General features: G+C 34.6%; 1 protein-coding gene and 1 long non-coding RNA gene across 8 annotated transcripts in view; one reads left to right on the top strand and one right to left on the bottom strand.

The window, feature by feature from the left end:
* LOC309656926 overlaps positions 1–22,269 on the bottom strand; it is a 42,255-nt gene extending 19,986 nt beyond the window's left edge. Inside the window, exon 1 of the long non-coding RNA XR_014261619.1 lies at positions 21,913–22,269. This is a non-coding gene — a long non-coding RNA (uncharacterized lncRNA). The remainder of the gene's footprint in view (positions 1–21,912) is intronic.
* CDH18 (cadherin 18) overlaps positions 1–23,760 on the top strand; it is a 988,723-nt gene that overhangs the window by 316,535 nt on the left and 648,428 nt on the right. The gene's annotated exons all lie outside the window — the stretch shown is intronic.

Below are 23,760 nucleotides of genomic sequence, written 5' to 3' on the forward strand. Positions count from 1 at the left end.
AGAAACTAACACAGCATTGTGAGTCAATTATACTCCAATAAAGATATATAAAAATATATATATATATTTATGTTATGAATTTGGTTTAAAATCGAAAAATATACAAACAATATGGGTGTTCAGACATAAGGGTCCCCTCCCTAACAAGAATTCAAATATTCTGGATATAATAGCATTCACAATTACTTGAACTAGGAGTAATATAACCTGCTCCACTACAAAATAACCCTAGGGTTTTCTATTATCATGAAAAGTATGAGCCGTTAAATACCTGTGGTTGTTTGATGATTAAATACTTGACCTATATTTCTAGAAACAAAAGTGAGGCGACTGTCTGCCAAAGTAATTTTATATGTTCAAAATCAGAACTAGATTTTAGAGAATCTGAAAGTCAGAAGGGCCTGGTTAAAAGATACCTCAATTTATCTCCTGTGACAGTGGAGCTTCTGCAATTTCAAAAAAAGAAGCAGATACAGAAAATGTGCGTTGTTTTATAAAGACAATATAAAAGGAGTAGAAAATCCTTCTCTGGAAAAGCGATTTTTATCATTCAAATAAAAATTTGGTTAACTCTATAACTTTCTCATCCAGAAATCACAAGAGAAAGATTTCTGATGTTATGTAATATATAGACTTGAGTCAATGGCCATCAAAGGAGCTTGATTAAAAGTTACTTTTTTAAAATGAATTACTTAAGTAGTCAGAATAAACCTAGGGGAAATACTATTAGTATTATTAGTAGTATTATTTTGGCAGTTGTGGAAAGCTTCTATGTGATATTTCAGTTACTTTTGTAGAGTATATTTTAGTTGTGAGATTAAAAAAAAGTTAACATGGGAATAAATGGCTATAAGGAAATCAAACTGCTAAAAGAAGTGTCAGAAAATGGTACAATTCTAGTTACTTTGGAGTCCCTCCATTAAAGGAATAAGCATGGAAGCTGAGTCATTTGTTTATCAAATCATTCTCCTAAGTATATAGTTGGCAGGCACACTATTGAAAAAAAGACTGCCATAATTCTTGGAAACCAAAATAGGTAAGTTAAATCTCAGTTCTAGAAGGTGTAATATTTTGTACTCTTTTCTTTTCTGTGAACTTTTTTTTTTCCGTACATTTGTCCTGCTACTTCATGCTCCTGCCAAATGAGGATACAGGTCTGTACTTCTAGTGTGCTAAGTCTTATTTCTAGTGACTGTGTGACTCAGGAGTTTTTGCTAGGGGGCCAGGCTTCCTGGATGGCCATCCATGTATAGCTTAGGCAAGTGTTTATAAAACTTTGTGTTGCCATTTTCTTCTGTCCAATGAGCATAATGATCAAACCTGTAGCACAGAGATACTGTAAGGATTAAATAAGTTTATGTGGACATTGTAATGATATTTGTTATCTAGTAATTTTCTTTTGTAAAGTGTAATTAGAATTTTTGTTTAAACCAAGAGTTCAGTGATCTTCTCTTTAGCAAATTCAACTGGCCTTGGGTATCTTTATCCTTTCCCTTGTCCTGTCAGCATCTATATGGTCTAGATGTATGATATCCCTATTCAATGCATCTCCTTAGCTTCTGGGACCCCTCATCCTATAATGAGAAATACTGCCCTGGCTTAAGGCCAGACTTTAGATTCCTCCAAAGTCACGGAATCTAGGGCAGGACTGAGCATTGGCAAATATAAGAGTGGCATTCCAGAAACTGAGAACATTGTAAATGAAAGTACAACTGAACTGAAGTTGGCATGCATTGGGAAGGATAAATATTTCAACTTGATTTTAGTTTGAGCTCCATATATGATAGAAGTGTGGAAAAAATGCTACTAGGTATAGTGGGGGAAGACTGTTGATATTTGCTGTTGTTTGGCTTTTATTACTGTTGATAATTCTGCTATTATTGTCTTCTCTGATGGCAGGAGGGGAAGGTTTCTACTGGCAAGCACTGGGAATATTTGTTGGGAGAGACAGGAAGCTCAAAAAGGAAGCTATTTTAAAATGTTATGGACAATCATTTTAGGAACCTACATTTGGGTAGTTACATTACTAATGGAAAGAAGGGAAATAATAGGGACATATTTCTATATATTATAATGAACAAAGAATCATTTTTTGAAATCTATCCTGAGTTCTGAAGTAGTGATTATTTATCCTCAGCTTCCTACTTTTATGTATGTAGACTGATCTAGACAGACTCCCACTGATCTTGGAATCAATGGAAACTAAATTTAAAGATTTTATGTATATCTAATCCATAAAATGTGTTGTAAAGATGCACATTTTAGATCATAAACAAACTTCTATTTATCATATGTGCTTTCATTATTACCATAGGTATGTATGTTAGAGTTGACCCAGGAATCAAATGGATGAGATAGCAATATGTAATATAGTTGGCCCTCTATTTCTGTGGGTTCTGCATCTGTAGATTCAACCAACCATAGATTAAAAATATTAAAAAATCCCAGAAATTTTCAAAAAGCAAAACTTGAACTTGCCACATGCCAGCAACCACTTACATGGCAATTATATTGTATTTAAAGCTATTTACATAGCATTTACATTGTATTAAGTATTTTAAGTAATCTAGAGATGATTTAAAGTATACAGAGGATGTGTATAGCTTATATGTAAATACTATGCCATTCTATATAAGGAACTTGAGCATCCTCGGATTTTAATATCTGCAGGAGGTCCTGCAACCACTCCCCCAAGGCTACTGTGGGATGACTGTATGTATATTAAACTAGAAAATTGAGAGCTAATGGGAAAAGTTAAAATATAAAAGTAACAACAGTAATATTGGAACTGATTTTAGCAAAATGCCAAAAAGACCTGAAAATAAGAGAGTAAAATTTGTTAAAGGAAAAGTAAAGATTACTGCATTTGGGCAAGATGTCCTTTCCCTAGTCTTCACCATCAAAAAAAAGTAGTTTGACTAGCTTTATGCCAGAGCAACATAAAAAAAAAAAAATGTGGGATTATAATCAAGAATGATCTAAATGAAGAAGATAAGGAAGATATTTAGGAGTGTATAAAATTGTACAGAGCTGCAGATCAAGAAGTGAAAATACATTCACTAATTTAATTAATAAGCTAGAGATTTTTAACCTGTTTGGGTTCATGGCTATATTAACGTTTCAGTAATTTTTCCACAGCAGCTCTAGGCCAAAAACCTAATAGTTCTGTTCATTAAAGAAATAGGTCTAAATCTCCTAAGAGTAGGAGACTGTTGGATTTCTTACAGATGTCCCTGTGTTTCTCTTGAAATTTAAAATATCCTGGGGTGGTCCCCTCTGTGAACTTATTGTGGTATTTCAGAAAACCTCAGCACGCAGTTGGCAAGCACGTGCTGTCATTAGAAGCCTGTAGAACCAAATTAATGCAATAGTCGCCTTGTTGCACTTTCTGTCCCTGAGTTTTTGCTTCATGCTATAGTTCTCTAGTAGTTCTATAATGACTTCCAAGTGCTTGTGGAATCAAGTTCAAATCTTTTCCCATTTTATTGGATTGCCTCTAACTTACCTTAATGTATTCCCAATGCTTATTTTTAAATATTTCTATGAGTCAGGCCAGCACCTTAATTTTCCCTGGAATACTCTGATTATTCTCTTAAATTTTCCTCTTTCACTGTGCTTTTCTGTCTGCCCTTCCTAGTCAAATTATCGCAAATTTAATGTCAAGATCAAGTTCTACCTGATTTGGATATCGTACTTGCTTAACCCATTCTATTATTTACTCTCTAACAGAAAAAGAAACTCATTAGTGTACTACATTTTTATACAGTACATTCATTAATGTACTTTCATTAATGTACCATATATTTTTATCCTATAGTACTTGTTTAAAATTATTTTTTAAAATTTTAATTGGAGTATAGTTGCTTTACAAAGTTGTGTTAGTTTCTGCTGTACAGCAAAGTGAATCAGTTATACGTAGACATATCCACTCTTTTTTAGATTTCCTTCCCATTTAGGTCACCACAGAGCACTGATAGAGTTCCCTGTGCTATACAGTAGGTTCTCTATTTTATATAAAGTAGTATATATATGTCAGTCCCAATATCCCAGTTCATCCCACCCCCCTTCCCACCTAGATAATCATAAGTTTGTTTTCTACATCTGTGACTCTATTTCTGCTTTGCAAATAAGTTCATCTGTACCATTTTTCTAGATTCCACTTATAAGCAATATTATATGATATTTGTCTTTCTCTTTCTGACTTCACTCTGCATGACAATATGTAGCTATTTATATTTTGTGCATCAAAGGATATGTATTGTCTTATGCATGTGTAGAGTACTAAATAAATACCGGAAAAAAACCCTTAAACTTCTACATTAAGTATGTATTACCCCATATGCATATACTTACCTGTTCTGAGTTCACTACTGTTAAAAAGATTGAATTGTGTCCACCAAAAAGAAACGAAATGGTATATTGAAATCTTACTGCCTGTAATTGTCAATGTGACCTTGTTTAAAAATAGGATATTTGTGGATATGATCAAAATAAGATTAGGTCATTAGAGTAGGCTCTAATCCAATGTGACCAGTGTCCTTAAAAGGAGAGAAAAACACCATGTAAAGAGAGAGACACATGACAAGGTGTAGAGAAGATGGCCACATGACAAGGGAGGCGGAGTCTGGTTGATGTATCTACAAACCAAGGAGAACCAAGGATGCTGGCAAATGTCTGAAGCTAGATGAGGTAAGGAAGACTTGTCACCTCCAGGCTTCAGGGGGAGTATGGCTTTACTGCCACCTTGACTGCAGACTTCTAGCCCCCAGAACTGTGAGACAATACATTTTCTGTTTTAAGCCACCCAGTTTGTGGTATTCTGTTACAGCAGCCCTGAATAGCTAATACAATTAGGATAGAGGCAAACAACGATAATAAATACACTCCATTTCAAATCATGAGAAAAAAAAAATAAAGAGTGCTTTTATAGTTTAATAAGGCCCTTGTAAAGACATCTGATTTCTTTTTTGATAGAAAATACCACAAATGAGTAATAATAATCAACTGTATCTGTATAGAATTTAGAGTTTACAAAGTACTTTCAATTAATATTTCCTGAGATATTGAACATTACATGACATGTCACATAAAGCAAGTATTATCATATCTTTTTGGCATGTGAGCAGAGTCCTGGGGAAATTTTAAAATCCAGTCACTGATAACTATATTCAAGCCACATATTCTTTCTGCAATTTATATTTAGTAAGCGAAAGAGCCAGCAATTACATCTGATTGCTGATTTGAAGCTTGATGTTCAATCTGCTGTGCATCAAAATCTGATGTTTTCATAGAAGAGATTCCCTCTCCATGATCATTAACTGAAAACAAGACAAAAGGTGATGTGCTTACTTACCTACATTCAAGAAAGCCTGCATGTCTGAAGAAAATTTCTGATTTAATGAAATGTTTGGCAGCACGTTTATATAAAGAAAGTGTTCATTTAGACCTTATAAATAAGTTACCTGGTTCTAGAATTCTGATGTTGCTTTTCTAGTCTTGCATTTAAGTATTATAATACATTTTACTCTCTAAACCATCATACAGATTTTTGGCTTTAATAGTTGCCAGAACTAAATGTCATGCCAAAATTTCAGGACTCAGCAACAGCAAATAGCAAGATTGGCTAGATGCCCTAGGACAAAATCATGATCATTGCCACTGTGAGTGGTATTTGTGCAAGGAAACTTTCTGCTTCCTCTAGCTATAACTTTATGAGTCTACTAGTTTTCATGTCAAGGGTATTTGGGAAGGTTGAATATTTGCATAACCTTTAAAAATTAAACCAATGGAAAAATCTTTGTCATTTTCTATTTAGAGAGATAATTATTTTCCTTGATTTACTTTGATTTATTATCTAGAAAATTTTATCCACTTGCTGCAAATTCTAGACATAAAAAGGCTATACAACGCAAGAGAAGTGAAGGGGGGGTGAATCTTGTGCTTTATCATTTTCACTTCCTGAGGTTAAGCCTTGCTTTCCCCAGACCAACACTGCTCAACTAAAACACACAAAACATGGTGATGCAGAGCACTTCTATGGCTTTATAAAGTTCATGTGGCAAAATTTCAGGTGACTATAAAAGTGCTGCAATTCAGAGGTATTTGTCGATAAGGTACCTGTGAATTAAGTAAACAAGTAACCATGGTTCGTGAAAGAATATAGGATTCAAACTACCTATATTTACATTCTGATGAAATGCTCAATACATAATCCAATTGAAAATTTTCTTATAGAAATATTGTCTTCTTTTCAAATTCTATTTAGTGTGAATTGAGATAAGTAAAAAGCAGAACACTGAATTCCTATTTATTGCTGTATTGCTATTATTGAATATACAAAACTCTGATTTCAGTTGAGGTTATTTCTCTCCAGGTTGAAACAATTGATTCAATTTTACCAGGATTACAAATTTAGTATTCATTGAGAGGCAGAGCAGTGTAATGTCTGAGGAGAGAAAGTCCAGAATCAGATTATCTGTATTTAATTTCTGGAATTTCCCACATATGAGCTGTGTGATCTTGTGCAATATCTCTACGTCTCTGTACTTCAGTCTCTTGTTTGTAAAACAGGGATTAGGAGAGTTTCTATTTAATAGTTACTTATGATTATTAAAGAAGCTAATATAGGTAAGGAATTTAGAATATTGTCTGAAAAATTAGTGATCACTGTAACTATGACCTATTATGAAAATATATTCTGGGATCTATCAAAATAATGTTGTTGGGCTGAATGTCAGAAAGGAAAATGAAAACCAAACAAACACCAAAGCGAACCCTAGAGACAACACCCTGCTCGTCAGTCTCTCACTTTGTATGCAAACAGATGTACAGTCATCTGTTACTTATTGACTTAGAAGATGAACAGATGTCCATATCTTTTAGGAAGGAAGCCAAATTGTCACGCTATCCCATAATGGTCAAACGTGTATTATATACCATTTCAACACATTCCTAATCATCTGGTTTCAGCCTGCTTTTGATTTTGTTAAATTTTTGGAAGTTTGCAGTCTCCTGTATTTTTCAGTTTAGGAATCTGTAAACCTCCCTTTCAGTGGCTAAGCAAGAGTGAGTCAATACTTACAAAGGCCCCATGGTGAATTATAAATTAATTATCATAGGATGAAACCTGCATTATGAACTCCTTGAGTTAAATATGTCCTAATATATCCTATTTAAGTTGTCAAATTATTAGTTAGAATATATACGTGTATATGTATCTATATATGTTTATTTATAGTTATCTTCTGTTAGAATTTTAAAGTATATCTTTTGTCATTCTTAAATTTTTTGTAGGAAAAACAAATTCAAAGTTAACGTATTTATTAATTGACTAAAATACGCTAAAATATTTTAATATACTCAACCACAGATATTCCAAGGAGTCTATACAGTCAGGGAATCTGGCCACCATTCACAATTTTGTATAATTATTTTGCTTGCACTGATCCCATTTAATAAATTCTGCTCCCAGGGGTTATAATGTGTAATCTTACAAATAGTTTTCTGAGATCTTTATAGTTAATAAAATGTTAGCATATACTGTAATCAGTTACTCTGCAGTGGAATTCATCATTGGGAAGAAGGCAAATGGTATCCATATTAGCCAGGTACAGACATCATAGAGATAAAATGTAAATAGATATGAATAATATTAAATGCATTCCAATAGTGCATAAATTTATGGCTTAAAATACTAAAATTTTTTATAATAAGAGTGAACAATAAATAATTTCAAGTAACTGAATTTTTTGGTTCACTGAATGCTGTGCTATTCATGAAATACGGTTCTCAGGATATAATAATGATCAGATTCATGTAAAACTGGCTGCTTATTCAGATGTAGGCATCTATAGGCTTTTGTGTATTTATGTATTTTAGACTTTTAGCATTGCAGTTATAGCGTTGGATCTCTATATTTTCCATTTAATATAGGAGTTTAAAAATCACAACTATTTAGTGTATTAATCAGACCAACTGCAGACTTTGAAAGCAGCCTGATGAAAATAAAAAGTTGAAACTGAATCTGACAGTTTTAACTAGGGATAGCAAACCTCGAGGGAAAAATTAAATCGGGCTTAGAGTTATGGTGATGAAATGCAAATCTGAAATTGCCTTTTGGTCTCAGGAGAACACAAGTAAGGGTGATGAGGGAGGGTAAAACATTCCTCCTGGCAACCCAGATCACCAGTATCACTTCTAGCATTCAGGGAAGTGTTAAGTGTTACAGAAAATTTGCCTTGCATGTAGATGGTCAAGAAGTAAACCACTCTTTTTTTGTTTAACTTTGCCTCAAATTTCAAATTTTATAAATAGAGAATAAATGGAAAATCTTACCAGATATAATAGGTAATATGTTCCATTTATAGTTCTTGCTCACTCCCTCTTTCTTGTCCTCAGCCCACTAGCATTCATGACTCTATGTTATGCTTATAACTGATGTTCAGAATCTCTTTCTCTTTAGCCAGCAGAGCCAACAACAACTTCAGATTTACACATATAAACATGAATGCTGCTATGTCTTTTCTGTAAATTTGATTTGCCTGTGGTATTCCATGCCTGAAGTGTCATTCTGATAATTCTAACTGTTGGTTAACCTAATATAACCCACAGTTCAATTTAAGACAGAGATAACTGTCTGAAAAGACATAAGGATGAGAGAAATATAACACAAGCACAAAAATTTATTCTATTGGTGCAAAGGCATGTAGGTAGTGTGGCTAAAAGTACAGCTGAAAGTGAAGGAGGGTTACCTAATGGAAGGTACTGGATAAGTTACCATTTTGACATTTTCCAGGCATCAACGATTACTCATTTTTGAAAAAGTGTTTAACAAAAGTAGATGAGCTTCGGAGTACATAAACCAAGGTAGTGTATCACATTTTTTCTCATCTTTGTTCATGATTAATTAATGAAATTATAGTTAAAACTCATTAACTCACTCAGTGAACACATTTTAATACTTAAAATGTGCTGTGAAATTTCAGACTTGTAAAAATGGAACAACATGTGAGCTATCCCTGCCATAAACACTCGTGAAATATGGGTTGAAAAATGTAAAAGCAATAAGTACAAAGGTAGACATATGGTGCAGTGGAAGCAGAGAGAATCCTGAAACTTATTCTTTTGGTGGAACATTTCTGCTAGATCTCAAAGGATTAGTATATATGCTTGCCAAAAATAGGAGAGAATTTTAGAGAGAATGCTAGCATGGTTGGAACATATAGGCATATAGCAGAAGGGAAAGATACCGGATATAGCCGGTGGTGAAAGACCTCACATTCCCTATTAAGATTTTAATTTATGCTGTTAGGAGCTCAGGAAGAGTCAATGGTAGTTATGGTATTATTAAATATATTTATTTTCATTTAGCAATATGGAAACAAGTATGAAGCATATTCTTGAGTGACACAAGGAGAGTCCTATGGAAATCTCCACATAGAAGGTTGATACACCCTAGAAGTTTGATTTAAAATGATGAGAACTAATGTAGCAACTGGGAAAGTTAGGGGATGGGACAGACTGAAGAGATACCAGCCAGGTATAGTTGATGGAATTTGGTTGATATCGTGAGGAGGGTAGCAGGAATCAATGTCAATTCTGAGGCTGTACCACTTTTAGGGGTATCAGTCAGGGTTTAGTCAGGAAAACAGAAACATACTAAATATTTCAAGCCAAGAGTAACTAAGAAAGACCATTGGTTACATAGAGGTTGGTAGGCTGTAAAAGTAAAAGGAGTACACTGAAGTAACCGAGTATAAAAACTGCAAGAAACAACTTTAAAACCCCGATGGTTGAATAATCAGAACCTAGGATTTTAAGAACAGGTCCTACAGGGCTGTTGTTCATTCTTTTAGGAAAAAGCTCAGCACTCTTTGTACTTGGACTTCTAAGGAGGACCCTTCCTAGCTATTGCTTCTCTATCTAAGGGGACTCAGCAAATCTTTTTTTTTTTTTGAAGTATGGTTGATTTACAATGTTGCGTTAGTTTCAGGTATACAGCAAAGTGATTCAATTATCTATATCTATAGATATGTAGATATATTCTTTTTCAGATTCTTTTCCCTTATAGGTTATTACAAAATACTGAATATAGTTCCCTGTGCTACACAGTAGGTCCCTGTTGGTTATCTACTTTATATATAGTAGTGTATATATGTTAATCCCAACCTCCCAATTTATCCCTTCCCCACCTTTCTCCTTTGGTAACCATAAGTTTATTTCTATGTCTGTGGGTCTATTTCTGTTTTGTAAATAAGTTCATTTGCATCATTTTTTTTAGATTCCGCATATAAATGATATCATATGGTATTTGTCTTTCTTTGTCTGTCTTACTCAGCAAATCTAAGGCACAGAGTGTTTGAAGAAGCTAGGGGTTGAGTCTATTCTTTGCTGCTGTTGAAGTGATGCCAGTAGGGAATCTAAAATAAGATTCTTCTCCCCATCTGCCACATTCCCCCGATCCTATATGGCTTCCATTTGGCCAAACCTAAAAGAAGTCAGAGGGTAAAGGATGTGAGAAATTCATTCTGCAGAGGCCGAGCCCCAAAAACCAAGAACGGTACAGACAGGGTGGTATATAGAGAGCTGAATATAGAGAGAGCATATATAGAATATATAAGTATCAATATATAGAGAACAGTATATGGCACAGTTAATAACTGAACTTGGCATTTCAGGTAAAAGTTGCTAAGGCAATATGAGAAGCTCAGTCTTAGAATGGCTAATTTAAAACAAAATCATATGGCAGACATTGTGCTTAGAACCAGACAATCTTTGTGTGTTTCTTTGTTTTATTTTGCTTATAATGCTCCTTGGTTCTAACTCTTACTAGCTTTGTGACTTTATGTCAGTAATGTATCCTGTCTGTGCCTTGGTTTTCTCATTTGTAACATGAGGATAATAATAGTATCTCCCTCATATTAAATTCCACAGGAGGGTTAACTATTGTTATCATTTGAATGTCTTCCATTATATAGGATTTCAAAAGCCATGAGAATGGATGTCCATGTAGGTCATGTAGATAATGAATAGAAGGACATATTGTCCACTAACATTTATACTTCTGGTGTAAAAGGAAAAGGTATTAAATATCAGGAAAATTAGAAAGTGATTGTATTAAGGAAAGTAAGGAAGTATACTTTCAGAAGAGGAGAGTGATTATTAAGCTCCAGTGATCAAGAATAGTGAAATGACAATCAAAAATAGGCCATGTGACTTGAAAAGAAGGAAATTATTTTTATGATATTCTTCTAAAGCGATTTAAGTGGAATAGATGGAAATTCTTTGCAATTGGCTGAATAAGAAATGCCAACAGTGAGATCTTAATCAAGAGACTAACCATCCTCAGGAACTAAGAAAGACACCAGTAAAAAGCAAGCAACTGCAGATGTAGGAAAAAAGTCAAGTTCAGCAATGACCCAAAGGAAGTGAAATGAAGGTGACTAAGAACTCACTTCGAGAAATTAGCTTTTCCGAGTTGTGAGTACAGTCATTCAGACACTGGGATGTGTTTAACATAGAAAGAAGTTAAGGCACTTTTTTTTTTTTTTTTTTTTTTTGCCAAAATAAGAAAAGCAGGGAAATAAAATGGCTTCAGTAGCCTAGGTTGTAAATTGGTTCTGTGCTTCGATCAGACACCATAAGCAAGGAATGAGTGAACGGAAGCTTCTGAAGAGAACATTGTAATAAGTCAGTGAGAATTGGATTGATAACGTCACTCTCACTATTCACCACCTGCCTAATTTTAAACAAGCTATTTAAGCTCTTTGGGACAGCAGAAAAGGAACAATAGTTTCCTTCTCATAGGAGTATATGAAGTACTTAGTACAGTTTCTGACACATAGTGAGTGGTTCGTTTTGAAAATTATGATGCTGAGGATGATGAGGTTGAAGACAATGGTAGTGATGATGAAAAAATGATGAAGGAATTGAACATGTCAAGCATGGTGCCAGTGTGGCTAGGGGAAATGTAGTTCTGGAGTAGGACTGATTAATATAAAGACTTGGGAGTAATCAGTGGAATTAAGAAATTTCTAATAAGTGAATTATCCTCTAACATTTATTTGGCTGTCTGAATTTGAGTCAGAGGTTACAGTCTTCTGAGCCACATTGGCTCTCTGTGGCTTCAAACTGGGATTTCTTAAATCATTACCACACTAGAAATTAAGGATACTATTTGGCCAAATATAATTACATTATTTAATTAAATGGAGTTTTTATAAAATGTTACATTTTATTGGAAAAGTTATCATTACAAAGTAAAGGTATAATAAGGATGACAAAGTACAATACACAAAATTAAATATTATAAGTATTTGTTAGTTACTTCAATATGTGACATTTCTCAACAATGAATGCATTTTTATTTTAGTGGTTCACAGAGCATTAATCCTTGGTATATCTGCTTTCTCTATCCAGTTGGCAATTTTTTGGACATAAAAATTCTATATTCTAACTCTAGTATATATCTGTATTTTTAGTAAGCTTTGGAATATTGGTTATTTTCATTAAACATATTTTTTTCATTTTTAAGAAAAATTTCTGACATCTGAGGTCGTATGTGTTTTATTATAAACAAACTGTTCATAAAACTATGCTAATGGTTACTATTTTGGTGTTAATATGAAAAGTACAATACCCTCAAGTTTCCGCTTCTCAGACTCTTGATTTTAACAAATTTATTGTAAAAAATTACATAGCATTTTAGAACAGCTCAAAATTAAAGAAAAAGATAATATTTCTTGTGTAACTGTAAAACCACAAAGGACCTGGCATGCATTAGATAGCAACAAAAAGGAACTTTCTTTTCTTTCTTTACTTCCTTGCTTTTTTCAGACAAAGAAAGCATCAGTGATCATGGAATTTGTAGCCAAGGTACATCTAGGTTGGAATCAGCCTTTCATAGCTTATATGTGTAATCTTGGGAAAATCGTGCCTCAGCACCGTTTGTCTTATCTAATGTTTTAAGGTTTCTCCATTTTGTAGCATGTGTTAGAATTTCCTTCCTTTTAAAATCTGAATCAAATACTCTTTTATGTATTCAACACATTTTTTAATCCATCTTTCCATTGATAGACACTTGGGTTGCTTCTACATTATGGATGTTGTCAATAATGATGCTACATGGGTGTACAAATATCTTTTTGAATTTCTGGTTTCCCTTTTTGGGATATATACCTAGATACCTAGAAGAGGAAGTGCTGGATCATATGGTAATTTTTTGTGAATTGCCATATAGTTTTCCATAGTGGCTGTGCCATTTTTACTCCCACCAGCACTGAACAAGCATTCCAGTTTGTCCACATCCTTACCAACCTTGTGATTTTCTGGGTTTTGTTTTATTTTGTTTTCCTTTTTGATATAGCCATTCTTATGGACATGATGTGGTATCGCTTTGTGGTTTCCATTTGCATTTCCCTAATGCTTAGTGATATTGAACATGATTTCATGTGCTTTTTTGCCATTTTTATATCTTCTTGAGAGAATTATCCATTCAAGTTCTTCATTTTTTAATTGATTTGTGTGGTTTTCTTTGTGGTTGTTATTATTGAGTTAAAAGAGTTCTTCATATATCCTAGTTATAAATCCCTTATTAAGTATATGATTTGCTAATATTTTTCCCATTCTGTGAGTTACATTTTCACTCTGTTGATAGTGTATATTTTTAATTTTGATGCACAAAAATATTTTAACTTTTATGAAATCTAACTTTTCTTTTGTGTTACTTATGTTTTTAGTGTTATAACCAAGAAATCATTGCCAAATGTAACACCAGAAACTTTTTACCCTATGTTTTCTTTTAAGATTTTTATAGCTTTAACTCTTATGTTTATGTATTTGACCTGTTTTTATTTAATTTTTATATATGGTATAAGGTAAGGGGCCAACTTTATTTTTTTGCATGTGAATTTCCCAACAATATCTGTTAAAACAAGTTTTCTATAGCTGTGTCTTACTTAACTCCTTTCTGTTCTCTTTCTATTTCCATTTTTGTTTCTCTTCCCATTTTCCTTTTCTTCTCTCCTTGTCATTTTATTCATTTCTTTCTTCAGCAACATATTTATCACCACTAACTGAACATCAAGCACTGTTTTAATCATTGAGTATAATATAGACCAAAACAGATAAATTTATTGCTAGCAGGGATTTAGAATCTAGTAGAGGGGGGAGTTTGTGACAGAAAACAAAAAAATGTGTGTGTGTGTGTGTGTGTGTGTGTTTGTGTAATACATAAGGTGGTGCATGCAATAAAAAAATAAAGCAGTGTGCAGTATAAAAGAATTGTGGACATTTTACATGAAGTAGTAAGAGGCATCTTCTCAGATTAAGTATATTTGAGCAGAGACCTTAAGAAGGTGAAAAATGAGCTTTGAAGATACCAACAGAAGGGACTGCAAGAGTGGAGGTCCTCAGATAAGACTGTGGCTGTTTGAGGACCAGTAGGGATCCTGGTGTGGCTGAAGTGAAGTGAGCACAAGTGAGAGTGCTATGGGATAAGGTCACAGAGCTAGAGGATGCCAAGGCACACAGGATTTAGAAGTCAGAGCATGGACCTTGGCTTTTATTCTGAGGAACAGGGGAAGGCAATGGAGTGCATTGATGTGCATTGAGCAGAGGAGTGGCATAATATAATTTGTTTTCCAAGGAATCATTGTGATTGCTATGTTGATAATATACTGGGAGGGGGCAAGAGTGGGTGTAAACTGATCATTTAAGATGCTACTATAAGACTAGATGCCAAATAAAGTGGTGTGGATGAGGATGTTGGCAGTGAAGGTGATAAGAGATGATCTGATTCAATATATATTTTAAAGACAGAGTTGACAGAATTTCCTATTGAATTGGATATGGGGTGGGGGATGAAGAGGGGAATCAAGAATAACTCCAAGGTTCTGAGACTGAGAAATTGGTGTGTAGAATTCACATTTATTGAGAACTGTTGAGTATCTCTTGAGAAATCAAGCTGAGAGAGAAGTATAACAAGTATACCAGTGATGGAGTAAATTATGAATAATTCTTATTTTAACTAACCCCATTGGTATAATTCAAATGACTAGAATTTGAATCTGGAGGTGAACTTGCAGTTGTAAGATGTAGTTCTTTGCTCTCAGGCAATGGAGGTGTCTTATAAGGCAACTGAGAGCCCAAAGCCTAATTAAGGTGTACAAGGTCACACAGCTAGTTAAGGGGACCAGCTCCTGACCTGAGGCCATGTCTCCTCCACTAGAACCCGCAGTAGATTCCTTTTTCTAATTTAAATTTCATTGATTTTCTGATATTGAGATTTCTAAAGAGAAGTTATTTTTCTGATTGCCTTCAACAATGGGAAAGAGACAATTTAATATATCTTCATTAGACCAACAAATTACTAGGGCAAAAAAGTCCTCAAGATGTTTTCTCTACATTTAACCTCAACTCAATCCTCGCAAAATCACTCTGAGGTGTGAGTTGCTCAGAGAATTACAGAAAGCGAAACACATAAACTGATGCTCATTTTCATTATCACATAAACATATTATCTCTGATACGCAGAGGCAGACGGACAGTCTTAGCTGCCTTAAACTTATATTAGAGAGGAGATTTTATTTTTTGATCATTGAAAAGAAATAAAAAAGAAAGCAGGAGAGAAGATGTACAGAGCTAAATTATATGAGGAATACACAGTGAATAAGGCCTGTATTTGACTTCACCAGTCACATCAGGGAGGTTTCTTAGATCAAGAATATGTGGAATCTGAAAAAAGGCTACAAATGAACTTATCTACAAAACAGAAATAGTGGAAAATAAACATATGGTTACCAGTGGGGGTAAGGGGAGGGAGGGAAAAATTGGGGGATTGGGACTGACACATACACAGTACTATATATAAAATGGATAACTAATAAGAACCTACTGTAGAGCACAGGGAACTCTACTCAGTACTCTGTAATGGCCTATATGGGAAAAATAATCTAAAAAAGAATCGATACATTATATGTATAACTGATTCACTTTGCTGTACACCTGAAACTAACACAACATTATACATCAACCAAACCGCAATTAAAAAAAAAAAGAATAGTACTACTGATAATAAATTAATCAAATCATGACAGTTACTTTCTTTGTTTTACCTTGTGTCTCAGTGCCTATCCATTAAAATGTCTTCATTAAAATTTTCACATATAATTGGGAAAATGTCCATATGGTTTTGTTTTTTTTTTTAAAATTAATTAATTAATTTATTTTTGGCTGTGTTGGGTCTTCGTTTCTGTGCGAGGGCTTTCTCTAGTTGTGGCAAGTGGGGGCCACTCTTCATCGCGGTGCGTGGGCCTCTCACCATCGCGGCCTCTCTTGTTGCGGAGCACAGGCTCCAGACGCGCAGGCTCAGTAGTTGTGGCTCATGGGCTTAGTTGCTCTGCGGCACGTGGGATCTTCCCAGACCAGGGCTCGAACCCGTGTCCCCTGCATTGGCAGGCAGATTCTCAACCACTGCACCACCAGGGAAGCCCTGTCCATATGGTTTTTGAAGACTTGTATTGCCAGGTGAGTGTTCCCTCAAGTTAAAACTGTGTTAGAGAGTCAATAACTTCGAGAACATTTCATAATTACAGTGCCCTGGATGTCTGTCATCATTTGCTCCCAAGGAATTAAGAAAAACTGTTTCCAGATGTCATTCAAAGAAAGAAAATACTTAGAATTTAATGTACGTACTTCCATGTAAGTCAGTTTTTTATTACCTCCTATAATAATCATTGATATCATAAATTTTGAGAAAGTTTTATTAGATAAAATCAATATTAACCAAAGGAACCATAGGCTTACTGAGGAATGAATCATCCAGCTTATAGTTTATTTGCTCATTCATCCAGCAAGTAGTTTCTGAACTGACACTTAGTGCCAAGCACGCATCTCAGCACAAAAGTAATGATATTGAGTAAGCAGTCTCTGGATTCAAAGAACAACGAGTCAAGTTAAGGAGAAAACCACATGTAAATGAATATCTGTAAAATGCACTAAATACTATATTAAAGGAAAGCAAAGGGGCTGTGAAAACACAGATAAGGAGAGACTCCTTATTATGGAAGACAGTGCAATGTCAAAATCAAAACTATAGTCTTTTCTTTTTGTTTCTATTGTTATTGTTTTCACTTTTTTGTTTTTGTCATGTTATTTCTTCTCTATTTAAAAATATTTTTGCCCAAGGGACTTCTCTGGTGGTCCAGTGGTTAAGACTCTGCTCTTCCACTGCAGGGGGCATGGGTTTGATCCCTCGACATTGGGGAACTAAAATCCTGCATACCATGTGGGACGGCCAAATATATATAAAATATATATATATATATTTTTTTGCCCATTATGCCCAGGACTAGGATGAACTCAGAATATAAAAGATGCATAAAATATACATCATTGATTTATATTAATAAAATTAAATGAACATTAAAGTTACTCTTTTTAAATGAAAAAGCCCTTTATTCCATCAAATCTGTTACACTTATTGTACAAAATAGTTGTTTGGAAAATTAAACCTCTGACAAAATTTTTTTTTTTTTTTTTTTTTTTTTTGGTGCTTCCAGAATATAATCTCAGTGACTTTTCAGGCAGCATTAAAGCCTTTTCGGGTTTCATCCAATCTTATCTCCCATGTTTCTCCAACTGGAATCTTTTTCCTGATACTAGACTAAGCCTTACTAACTTCAACCTCCTCACCTTTTTTTTTTTTTTTAACATCTTTATTGGAGTATAATTGCTTTACAATGGTGTGTTAGTTTCTGCTTTATAACAAAGTGAATCAGTTATACATATACATATGTTTCCATATCTCTTCCCTCTTGCATCTCCCTCCCTCCTGCCCTCCCTATCCCACACCTTTAGGTGGTCACAAAGCACAGAGCTGATCTCCCTGTGCTATGTGGTTGCTTCCCACTAGCTATCTATTTTACGTTTGGCACTGAATATATGTCCATACCACTCTCTCTCTTTGTCACATCTTACCCTTCCCCCTCCCCATATCCTTAAGTCCATTCTCTAGTAGGTCTGTATCTTTATTCCCGTCTTGCCACTAGGTTCTTCATGACCTTTTTTTTTTTCTCCTTAGATTTCATATATATGTGTTAGCATACTGTATTTGTTTTTCTCTTTCTGACTTACTTCACTCTATATGACAGACTCTAACCCCATCCACCTCACTACAAATAACTCCATTTCGTTTCTTTTTATGGCTGAGTAATATTCCATTGTGTATATGTGCCACATCTTCTTTATCCATTCATCCGATGATGGACACTTAGATTGCTTCCACTGACAAAATTTTTAAGAGTGGTTTTGTATCTATGAATGTAAGGTTAGTTTGACTTCTAAAAGGAAATTAATAATAATAATGACAATAATAATAATAGTAACAGTAATAACAGCTAACACAGAGTATGCCCTATGGCTAGGCACCATTCTTAGCACTGCTTATATAGTGATTGTTTTAATCCCACAACTAATGCAATTAATGGGGTAGATAGTATCACTATCATCATTTTAACAGATGAAGAACCTGAGGACTCAGAGGGGTTAAATAACTTGCTCAGGGTCACAGAGATAGTAAGAGAAATAACCAGGATTTACTTCAGGCACTCGCTCTGTAGCCTAAACTCTGCAACACGATACACTGTCATTCTAATAAAGAAAGTTTATAAATTTGTATTCCCTTATCATTAAAATTGAAGTTGAAGTAATATAAGTATGCAAATTATTCAGATTACCAAAAGATGCGATGTTTTCTTGGTTTCACTATTAAACTTCAAGAGGAGAACATTTTTGTATGGAAGGAATCGAGGGTTGTTTTCACTAGTTTATTCTTTTCCTTCCTAGATGTAAACGATTTTCAATGACAGATTTGCAGAGCAGACAACCCGTGCCCATTACCTTTGCTCTTGCAAACTGACAGTCCTGATGGCAATTTATGCTGTCATGTTTAAGGACCCTTATGTAAAAGTGCAATGTGCAGCAGAGTGGAAAAGGGAGATCCTGAATCCAGGCAAATGTGGATTCAGATTATGACTCTGCAAATTACTACATGGCCTTAGACAGGCCACTTGACCTCACTGAGGCTCAATTCCTTCAGCTCTGTGATTAGGCAGTAAAGCCTATCTCACAGCATAAATTAACTGAAGGATTAACTCAGAAGGACATTAACAGGGCTCATTAGCCAAAGTAGGCCTAGATAACTGGTAGTACTGCCTATGGGAATTGGTATGATTATTATTATTATTGGTGTTTTTAGTTTGAATCATACAAAGTTACCATTTATTAACACAGCAAAAACTGTGTTAATTAGATATTTCTGTGTAACAAAACACACCAACATTTAGCAGCTGGCAGTAAGAATGATTTGTTATTTCTTATGATTATCTGGGCAATTCTACTCCTTATCTTATTAGCTGAGGTTTTGTGTATGGTTGCATTCAGTTGAGAAATCAACTGAGACACGTGGCTTCTCCTCTTTGAGATCTCTTACTCTACACAGTGTCTTAACCTCCAAAGCCTCTCAGTATGCCCCTTTCTCTCCAGTAAAATGTCCTGTGATTTGTTATAACCTGGCAGCTGGATACCAAGAGGGATTCTTTTAAGAGGACAAACCCCAAATATGCAAATGCTTATCAAGTGTCTGTGCATTTACATGCTGATGCCCATTGACTAAAGCAAATTACCTCACCAAGCCCAGAGACGATGTGGGAAGGGATAACCCAAGGTATTCATTTGGGGGTCACCAATGTAACAGCCTAGCACACTTGAATATTGTTGATTTCATATAGTTTGAGCCACAAAGGCTGGAGAAACTCTCTAGAACTCCTACACTTACCTTAGGAGATTTGCACCCTTGTGGAATTTAAAATGTACCAGAAGAGATTCCCTCCTTCATCTTGGATAACTGACCTCAGTGATCAGTGATCCATGAGCGGAGAAGGAGAGGTGCAGCATAAGTGAAGAGGCTGAGAAGTGACATGAATAAGCTCACGTGCTTCATATAAAGGAATTATTGAATAATCACTTGGCTGGAGCAACAGCTGTGTCAGTGCTCTGCCTACATCCTTATAGTTAATTTCCCTGTGTTTGTGTATGTCAGCAGCGGGCTTCTGGTGACTTTCCCACCCAACAGCCAACACCTGCCTCTGTTTTTTTTAAAGCGCTGTCATCAGGCTGCTACAAGCCTCTTGGTCTTCAGTCTAGGAAAACCAGAGACCCCTCTGCCTGTCCACCCTTGCCTTTAACCAATGAATGAGGTACACAGGGTAATAAATATTCCCCAATTGAAGAATGTTAAGATATGATTAACATTTTCTCCAAATTGCTTGTATCAGATTGAGCCAGACTAAGTCTTGATGGGACCTTGCTTGACTTCCTTGGTTTTCTCCCTTCCTAATCCCACTTTCCATCTCCCTGGCCAGTTTTAAGCCCCTGGCAACTCTTCCATATAAGTAAACTTTTACATGAGTCGTTGTCTCAGGTCGATTTCTGGAGAACAAAATCTAAGACAACTTGTGACAGTAGCACTTAATATAGTTAATTCCTGCTTTTCTATTTGTAAGCTCTAAGTACTATATTTATAATGAATGAGGAAAGAAATTAAGTACTTTGCAAAGTTATTTAATAATTTCAAACTTCTCAGAAAGGTTTTCTGGTTTGTTTTCCTTTCATTTTAGAAATATTCCTGGTTTTTGGTATAACGTATTGTTGATGTCATATATTTTGAAGAGGTTATTTAATCTCTCAGTCTGTTACATCAAATATGTTGAAATGAGGTAATAACATTTTTCTTGCCAAAACATTTTTAGAACTAGCAAAAATCCTGGAAGATTCTTCAGATTTAACATGTGTTCAGTAAATGCAGGCTTTTGCTACCACTGATGTTAATATTACTTTTTCATTAATATTCTTGCTGAAACTCCCTGTACTAAATACTTCTTTGCAATGACCTACAACTCACCCTGCCATGTGTGTATATATATATATATATATATATATATATATATATATATATATATATATATTTTAACGTAGCTATTAGTTTCTCTAAGTTTAAATCATCCCTCTTGCCTTCTGGAGCAGAAATCCACTAGGTCTTGTTTGTCCTTTTTCTTCTGACTGTCAACTCCCTCTTGAAAGATATAATTAATACAGTTCTGTCCACAAGCAGAGTCATTCAACTGTAAGAACACTTAATTTATTGTCAGAAGACCCAGTTTGAAAATTTAGTTCTACCACTTACTTTTCTCAGTAATGCCTCGATTTTCTCATCTGCAAAGGATGAAAATATCTACTCTTCCCATCCTCTAGTTATTTTGTGTGACTCAAATCTATGAGAAAATGCTTTGAAAACAATAGATTACAATGCAAGAGGAAGTACTATTATTATTGTGTGCACACCCCAGCTGTTCTTGTATATTTTCCACTCATTGTTTTGCCACCTGGTATGTAATAAAAGTGGGACACATTTCTTTAGGAAAAAAAAAGAGAGAAGGAGAGAGAAACTCTATTTACACTTATTATTGAAGAAAGGTATCCTCTCACACCTCCTCTAGGTATTACATGATTTTTTAAATTAGAACTTAAAAGAAGCTACTTCATTTATCTTTAATTAGCTAACAGAGAAAAGAAAAATAAAGAAGACTGGTGTATTCATCAGGGTTTTCCAGAGAAACAGAAGCAATGGGATATATATATAATCTCTTTCTATTTATATACAGAGAGAGAAGGAGAGAGAAACTATTTACACTAATTATTGAAGAAAGATTTCCTTGTACATCCAGCAGAAGGAGAAGGAAATGAACAGTTTTGAAATATGCCAGAACAATCTGCACTTCCTAACAAGACCTGCCCTCAGGGGTAACAAATTAACCAGAGTCAAATCTGCTGGGGTATTATCAGAGCCTAATTTACCTGGGGAAGGAAAATATCCAACTTCTGCTGGCTCTAGGCATCCTATCCACCTAAGGGGGGTGAAAAATACCGAGAAACACTTGTGAAATTCACAGTATGGAGGCAAATTGTAACTAAAAGACCTTATTGTAGCACTATAGAACATTCTCTCCTCTCTTCACACTCAGCACCACATTACTAAAGGCCTATCTACAGCAGATCTTTTTACTGGGTACATCATGTCCTGCTATCAAGAAAAAAATTGCAAGGTATTCCAAAAGGCAAAAAACACAATTTGAAGAGTCGGAACAAGTGTCAGAACCATACAAAGCTGGGATGTTGGGATTATCATATCAAGAATTTAAAACAAGTATTATTAATATTCTAAAGGATCTGATGGATAAAACAGAAAACATGCAACAACAGATGGGCAATGTAAACAGAGACATGGAAATCCTAATAAAGAACCAAAAAAGAAATGCTAGAGATTAAAAACTCTGTAACAGAAATGGAGAATGTCTTTGATAGGCTTATTAGTAGATTGTACATGGCTAAGGAAAGAATCTCTGAAATAGAGGATATAATAAAATCTTCAAAAACCAAAAGGGCAAAGAGAGCAAAGGCTGAAAAAAACAACAACAACAGAACAGAATGTTCAGGGACTTGGGACAACTAAAAAAGATGTAACATATGCATAATGGAAATACCAGAAGGAAAAGAAAGAACAAAACAGAAGAAATATTTGAGACAATAATGACTGTGAATTTTTCCAAATTAGTGTCAGACATCAAACCATAGATTCAAGAAACTCAGAGAACATCAACCAAGATAAATGCCAAAAACTACACCTAGGCACAATATTTTCATACTACAGAAAATCAAAGGTAAAGAAATTAAAAATCCTGGAGGAGAAAAATATCTTATCTGTAGAGGAACAAAGTTAAGAATTAGATTTGCTTTCTCTTCAGAAACCATGCAAAAAAAAAAAAGAGAAGTGAAATATTTTAAGGTTTTGAGAGAGAAAAACAAAACAAAACAAAAAACCCACCAACCTAGAATTCTTTATGCTGCATAATTATCCTTCAAAAGGGAAAGGGAAAAAAAATCATCTGACAAAATTTGAATGTATTTCTTACCAAATTTCATAACCTGGATGAAATGAACCAATTCATTGAAAGATACAATCTGTCAAAATTCACACAAGAAGAAATAGACAATCTCAGTGGACCTATATCTGTTTTAAAAAATGGAATCAATACTAACCTTCCAAAACAGAAAGTACCAGGCCCAGATGGGTTCACTGGTGAATTCTACCAAACAGTTAAGAAATAAATTATGCCAATTATCTACAATCCCTTTCAGAAAATAGAAACAGAAAGAATACTTCTTAACTCATTCTAGGTGGCAAGCATTACTCCAATACCAAAACCAGACAAAGACATTACCAGGAAAGAAAACTGTAGATCAGTCTCTCTTATTAACATATGCAAAAAATTCTCAACAAAATATTAACAATTCACATCTATCAATGTATAAAAACAATATAATATATCACGACTACGTGGGATTTTCCCAGGCTTCTTCAATATTTGAAAATTAATGTTATTCATCATATCAAAAGGATAAAAAAGAAAAATCACATGGTCATATAAATAGATGCAAAAAATATATTTAAGAAATCCCAACACCCATTCATGATGAAAGCTCCCAATAAACTAGGAATAGAGGGGAACTATCTCACCTTGATAAGGAATATGTACAGAAGCCCTACGGCTAACACTGCACTTGACGAGAAACTCATTTTTCCCACTAAAATCAGGCACAAGGCAGGTGTGTCCCCTCTCACCACTCCTTTTCAATATCTTCTGA

This window comes from Balaenoptera physalus (assembly GCF_965194825.1).
Source record: "Balaenoptera physalus genome assembly, chromosome: 3".
Lineage (NCBI taxonomy): Eukaryota > Metazoa > Chordata > Mammalia > Artiodactyla > Balaenopteridae > Balaenoptera > Balaenoptera physalus.